This window comes from Periophthalmus magnuspinnatus, chromosome 7 (genome assembly GCF_009829125.3).
Source record: "Periophthalmus magnuspinnatus isolate fPerMag1 chromosome 7, fPerMag1.2.pri, whole genome shotgun sequence".
In the NCBI taxonomy this organism is placed as follows: domain Eukaryota; kingdom Metazoa; phylum Chordata; class Actinopteri; order Gobiiformes; family Gobiidae; genus Periophthalmus; species Periophthalmus magnuspinnatus.
The window spans coordinates 7,781,716-7,789,218 of record NC_047132.1 but is presented as its reverse complement, the minus strand read 5'-3'; positions in this window follow the sequence as shown (position 1 = coordinate 7,789,218).

The window sequence follows — 7,503 nt, the reverse complement described above, 5'->3', positions numbered from 1 at the left end:
GCATAAGCTTCAACGGGGGGCATTCCCTTCAAAAGCCTCGCTCCAGATTGGCTCTTTGGTTGCTATGACACTCACGGTCGGAAACTCGAACCCAAATTCATTGCTATAACTGCTCTAGCCTCGATGAGCTTCATTTGACTGGAGCTGAACGCTATGGATAACGTCACACTCACTCAGTCCACTTCTTTATACAGTGTGTGGTTCAGAAGAATAAAGGAAAAAGTAAACAATATGAAACAGGACATACTTTCAGGACATATACATATTGATAGAACTGAATGCGGTTCAAGGTAAGGCAAGTTTATTTGTATAGCACAGTTCATACACAAAGTAATTCAAAGGGTTTTACAGAATAAAAAAGACATTAAAATCACACAAATCCAAAGATTGCTAATCACAAATAATCATTATAAAGCTAACATTAAAACAGAAGAGTGCAGATTACCCGTTCAAGCAAAAATAAGAAGACATTGAATCATCCAGTGGGGAAATTGCAGTGTTGTAACAGTTAAGTATAAGCACAGGGGCAATAAGAAGGCTACAGTTTAAATATAAAAAATTTGGAATAATAGAATGGATTGTTGTTCACCTTTACAAGCAAAAATGAGAAATGCTTTTGGAGATGTTTTATTTATTTATTTATTTTTACAGAGACACCCAATGAGAGCACTTAGACTCTCTTTTTCATGGGCGCCCAAACAAAAAACAAACAAAACAAGAAAAAGTATATCAGTTTAAAAAAAAAAACAAAAAAAAGAAAAGAAAAGAAAAATTATATAAAAAATATATAGTATAAGTTAATATTATGCAGTAAAAACAGGTTAATTTGTTTAGGCTAATTAAGGTTTAGTTATTATAAAGTTGTACAAAATCTACTTCAAATTCTAGAAATAAAAAACACTATCTTCCATATTTTTTTTTTTTTTATTCTCACTGTGAACAATAATAATAAAACAAATTATATTTCAAATCTCTTGGTTAGACACCCTGTCCTCTTGAGTCACAGTGGCAGGTAAAAGGAAGGGCATCTGGTTTAAAACTATGCCAAATCACTATATGTGACTGGTTTGGGAAACTCTGGGAACCACTGATTTAAAAAGTAAACAAACAAAATGCAGTGTTCCCAAACCTCAACTGTCACTAAGTCGTACATGAGCCAGGAAGGAGGAAACTAATCAATTCCACCTGACCTTCTGACTCAAGCACTGCTCTGAGCTCATCTGCTGTGTCTGCAGAGGGAGAGACAGAGAGACAGAGAGACAGACAAGGAGAAAGAGAGACAGAGAGAGAGAAAAAGAGACCTTCTGACTGAATCACTGCTCATCTGCTGTCACTACTCTGAGCTCATCAGCTGTGTGTTTCTGCAGACAGAGACAAAGAGACAGAGACAGAGAGACAGACAAGGAGAAAGAGAGACAGAGAGAGACCTTCTGACTCAGTCACTGCTCTGAGCTCATCTGCTGTTTGTGTCTGCAGAGAGAGACAGGGAGACAGAGACAGACAGATACAGAGAGACAAAGAGAGAGCGAGACAAAGAGAGACAGAGAGAGACCTTCTGACTCAGTCACTACTCTGAGCTCATCTGCTGTGTGTTTCTGCAGACAGACAGAGAGACAGGGAGACAGAAAGAGAGACACAGAGACAAAGAGACAAAGAGAGAGAAAGAGAGACCTTCTGACTGAATCAATGCTCTGAGCTCATCTGCTGTGTGTGTGTTTGCAGAGAGAGAGACAAAGAGACAGAGACAAGGAGAAAGAGAGACAGAGAGACACAGAGAGACATAGAGAGACAAAGAGACAGAGAGAAAGAGAGACCTTCTGAGTCAGTCACTGCTCTGAGCTCATCTGCTGTGTGTGTGTCTACAGACAGAGACAGAGAGACAGACAAGAAGAAAGAGAGACAGAAAGAGACAGAGAGATGAAGAGACAGAGAGAGACCTTCTGACTCAATCACTGCTCTGAGCTCATTTGCTGTGTGTGTCTGCAGACAGAGACAGAGACAGAGGGAATGACAGAGAAAGAGAGACATAGAGACAGAAAGAGAGAGAGACAGAGACAGACAGAGAGAGAGACAAAGAGAGAGAGAGAGGCAAAGAGAGAGAGAATAAGAGACAGATAGAGAGAGAGACAGATATAGGAAAAAGAGAGAGGGCAGAGAGAGGGAGGGAGATAGAGACAGACAGAGAGAAAGAGAGAAGGCCAAAGAGAGAAGGCCTGGCATATCTCTCCTATAAGGAGATACGCCAAGTAATATCTGTTTTTGTTTTTTTAATTTAATGTTATTTTTTCTGAGTGCTCTGGGAAAACTTATCTATTTGCTTCTTCCAGGCAATATTGATTATGCCCAATGTCTGTTATTGACCAGTGACTGATTGATTTTCAAACTTTCCGTTAAAAACTATTTTGTTGCGCCCTGAGAGCCTTGATCTGATGATATGTCTCTGTATTTCTCAAACAGAGAGACCACCATTTTTGATAAAATCTCATTTCTCTCACCTCCAAATGACTGAATTTACTGCTTCGCTCATTGATTCTGCAAACATTCAGAATATTCTTCAGTCCCCCGTGATAATTTTTTACATTTGTTTTAATTGGACGGACCATGCATGTGTCTGATTGGCTGATCCAGTCACACCTGTCCAGGCCATGAGACGACTGCTGTTGTTCAAGAATAAAATACATATATATATATATGTAAAAACACACATCAGTCTGTCCCACTGTTTTATGTTAATATATTGATGTCCACATGTTACTGCAGAAGCCTCAGTGTCCTTGAGTGAAGGAGAATGAGAACAGTTTACCTCCAGTTTGTGATAAGCGCATACAGCCTCCAGAGACCTCCATACACCATACCTCACCCTATCACACCCACCTCCCTTCACCTCCACCACCCACAGCTCCACATAAGTTCAACAGGAGAGGGACCTGCTCAGAGGACATTTACCATCACAGACCACGCGGAATACAATAAACTCACAAATACGATATGATTTAGTAACTTAAAATATGCACGATAGACTGATCTGGAGATGGGTGCCTTTATGTGATGCCCTACAGTCCCTATTTCAGTAACATTTAAGAATGGTTCAACTGCACAGACAGTACCTTACATGTAGACAGTATTGGGAAGAATACTTTGAAAATGTATTTAGTTACAGAATACTGAATACCTGCATTAAAACACATATTGAGTGCTATATTTTGAACACTTAGAAAAGCCTACGTTTACATTGAGTTGCAATATATTACAAACATGCACCAGAGGATTAAAACGTTGATTAAAAGTTTGTTATGTATTTAATGATGAATGATTAGAGACGGAAAAATCACACTGCAAATAGCATGATCAAATATATGCTGATAAGAGCCTTCCAGATCCCGGCGTCATAATTCTCGGGTGCACACAGGCGAGGCAAGGAAAGTTTATCTGTATAGAACAATTTGTACACAACGTAATTCAAAGTGCTTTATAGAATAAGAATGTTTAGTCCTGACCTGAAGTCCTTAGAGTGTGAGATGGTTCATGTCGCTCTAACATGTGGGAGATGTTCTTTGGTTCTGGTCCATGGAGAGACACAATCAGAGCTGTTTTTTAAAGTCTTTTCTCTGAGCCACAGGAGCCAGAGACCTGAGCACAGGACGCATGTGTGAAGTACTTCCTGGTTCTAGTCAGGACCCAGAGTCAGAGCAGCAGCATTGGGACATTTAGTGCAGTTTAAACAGAATAACTTTGTATCCAACCACAATCATGAGCATAGAGTTAAACAAAATTAGTATTGTGAACATGCATATAAATGGCATGTAGATAGAGTAGATGTAGTAGTACCCTTTGCTAAGTTGTAGTATTGTATCCACGCCTAGATCTGTGCAGTATCCTCGGGGACGCAGCACAGGAACAAAACATTGAGCCAAACATATGGAAAAGTGCAGTAAATTGAAATATTGCTTTGGGTACTGCTTCAGCTTTCACAGGTCAATATTTGCTGCATTCACTGGCTTTCGTAAACACCAGACCCACACATGCGCCCTCCGCTACAGTCTGCCAGGCCGAGTGTCATTACAGGCGCAGAGGCAGGTGGGATGCACACTCCCCCTCCGCTCTAATTCCCTCCCCTAGGCCCTATGACTGATTCTCACTTCTCTTTCCCCTATATTAAACATTGCACACTATTAGCCCTCAATAATCATTTGTTGCAGCCTAGGACACAATGATTTCCCATGGCACATAAAGCTGCAATAACGTCAACCTGGTTTCACAAATAATATTGCCAGCATTCCTTCTCGTGTGTCTCCCGCGGCAACAGAAAATACCTTAACACGGCTCGCCTCCGGTTTTATTGGGATGGAGAAAGCTGCAGAACGCATTTGTATCTTTCCACGAAATCTGGTTTGGGAACATTTGTCCAAAAATAAGCGGGAGTGTTATAAAGTGATTCTGGGGCAGTTGCAACCAGGGGGTAATGTGTAAAAACGTACAGCATTATTTAAACAGAGAGACTAAAACACGCTAAGACGAATGCAACGAGTGAAATCCATGGATTCTTGAATAAATAAATGTTATTGGCGATTGGACGGAAGATGTAAATACTGGCTATGAGATGAAGAGATGTGATGGAGGAAAGATAGAAGCAGAAATGTCAGGATGAAGAAGTGAAGAGTTAACGGTAAGAAAGGTTTGAATAGAGCCGAGGAGAGAGCGCTAAATTACTCAAACATGTATGGATGACGTCTAAAATCTCTTCAGGCATGTTTTTGATGAGGGAACAACTTTTAACATGGTAGAAAGCTCCAAAAAGTCAATTTTACATACATACTTCACCCACATTGCCTCGTATGAACGCAGAATGTGAGGGGCTGAATGCACAGATTGGCATTCTCACTTCTGTCGACTATGTGTCTGGAGAAAATATATATGTGTTAGGGCTATGGATTATCTTCAACAAAGACATATGTGTTAAAATAAGTTTAAATGAAAACATATGTGGATCATCCTTTTGCATTTGTTCATTTTAAACTGCAATATTGATCAAAATGACTTAAAACAACATTACATTACTTTCTAAAGTTGGCACCTGTATGACTCCATGGAAATAGAAAGTTAACGCCATACTTTGGAACATTCGACATGGCAATAGATGAGTTTAATGCCATACTGTGGAATATTATAGTCAAAAGAACAACATTTTCATGGAGATATGCAGGTGGAGGCTGCCTGGCAAATCCAGAATGATATTTTTCTGTATTTTTTTTTTATACAGATTTAGTATCAATCTGGTCTACACATCCTTTGTCGTGTCTCAAACCTGGTGAAATGTGATCGTCCAATCAGATTTGTTTTTTTTCAGTGACACATGTGAAACAAAGGTGCTCATTGGTCACATATGATTTAGTAATAAAATCTAGTGTTTAGTGCTTTGCTCATTGATTCTTCAGAAATCCACAATGTTTTTCAGACCCATGTGATATTTTTCTTATTTTTTTCTGAAATGGACGAACCGTGACTGTCCCCGATTGGCTAATCCACCTGTCAATCACCTATTTACAAATGGGACGATAACCAAACTCACCGGTAACCAAACTCATCTTTGCAAAGTACTGAAGTGTGTATTCTGGATCTCAGGCAAAGGCGAAGGCCCTAAGAGTCAGGTTTGTGGAGATGCAAGCCCGTATAAGTACATGTTTTTTTCAGTGCAATAAAAATATGCTAAATTAAAAAAAAAAAAAAAAAAACTTTTATAAATACATTTTGATGAAAAAAGGGGTTACGCGGTGGGGCTTTAATAACAGAAACTGACCATTGACTTGAACAGAAAGAAACGTTCAGAAATTCAAGCTAGGCCGACTATCAGTGCCCACATACATCGCTTCAATTCCATCCCTAGTTCATCAGCGTTCTTATTTTCTGTTTTGGACACTTGTTGTCCCGCCCAAATCCTTAAAACACTCTAAACACATGCTAGTTTTTCTTATTTGTAGCACATCTACCTTGAGTTATTCACTTCACCTGCACGTTTGGGGTTGATAATGTGATGCTGAATTGGTATAGACTCACACACTTCATTACACAACTTGAAGAATGTGACAGATTGTCCAAATGTGACCTTTGACCCCTCCAGGTTGCTAACCATAATTAGAAAAGTCAGTCTGGGTCCTATGCAAAACAGCGGCGGTTAAGTTCACAATGTCCTCGTAGCCTGTGTCAAGTGGCTGTAAGGGGGAGTAAAAGAGCAAAACTAAATGAGATGTCAGAAAATGGAAGAAATAGTGCAAAGCTATTAAAGCGCCAATGTAGACTGCTCATTTCAAATCTCCCCGGGTGCATACTTCAGGACACTCTGTGAATTTCAACACTGTTCAAATAACTGTTATGACTGGACTTCAGACAGCTACAGGAATCCTAATATTAAGCGCAGCCGGGTTAAATAAGTACTTTCCCCAACTTTATTTGGGTACTTCAGCGGGATACAGTGATTTGTGTGGTCATTTCTGCAGCAGATAATAGGCACTGGGAGTTAGAGGTTCAATTTAAAATGCACAGTTTGAATAGAGTGGACGGCTCGAAGCTGATGTAAAAAGAATATGGCAAGTTCTCTATCATTTCAAAGGAGCACTATATGTAAATTCGGAGCAGACATCACCTCTTTGTCTCCATGACGATGCTATTGCTTTGTTTGGAATGTTCCACAGTATGACACTAAACATCTACAGTGTGTTTATTAAAGTACTGGTGTTTTGATAGCTCAAATATACCTTTAAGCAGATCTATTGTACTTGTGTCTGTTAAATAGTTATAATATATCACATCCATGGATTATTATGTTGTAATATGGACATTTCAAATACTCAATGGGAGCTGCCATCACTGCAAATGTCATCACGATAAAGAGTCAGAATCTCCGATGGATAATAGCAGATTATACAAGAGAGTAGCAGATATTTTGTCATTTGTACCAAAATGACTACACAATGCTACCAAATCGTACGTGTATCACTGATTAAGAAAACAACTGGAGAACGAAGTACCGTATTTTCTAGACTACAAATTGCTCTGGAGTAAGTCGCTCCTGCCAAAAAAAGCATAGTAAAGAAGAAACAAAGTCGCTTGTATATGGGGAAATTTATTTTACAAAATCTGAAACCAAACATCAACATTTTATCTTTAAAGACAAGTTAAAAAAATAACAACAACAATAGAGAACAATAGGCTGAACAGCAGTACAGCACGCTAATGTGACGTATTTATATTTATTCAGCTACATGAAGCATAAACAGAACTGAATCCATGTCTGGTATGTTAACATAAGGTATTAACAGATAATCAGAAAACTAAAGCATAAAAAACAAGCTGACAAGTTTACTCTCGATCTCACTGCACTACATCGCTGAATTCTTCATCCTCAGTGTCGCTTTTGAACAACTCCGCAACTCCGGAGGTAGATGAAGCTCCGTGTCCTCTTCAGATAACCATTTTCTTTTAGGTGGCATTTTTGTTCAGTCTTTC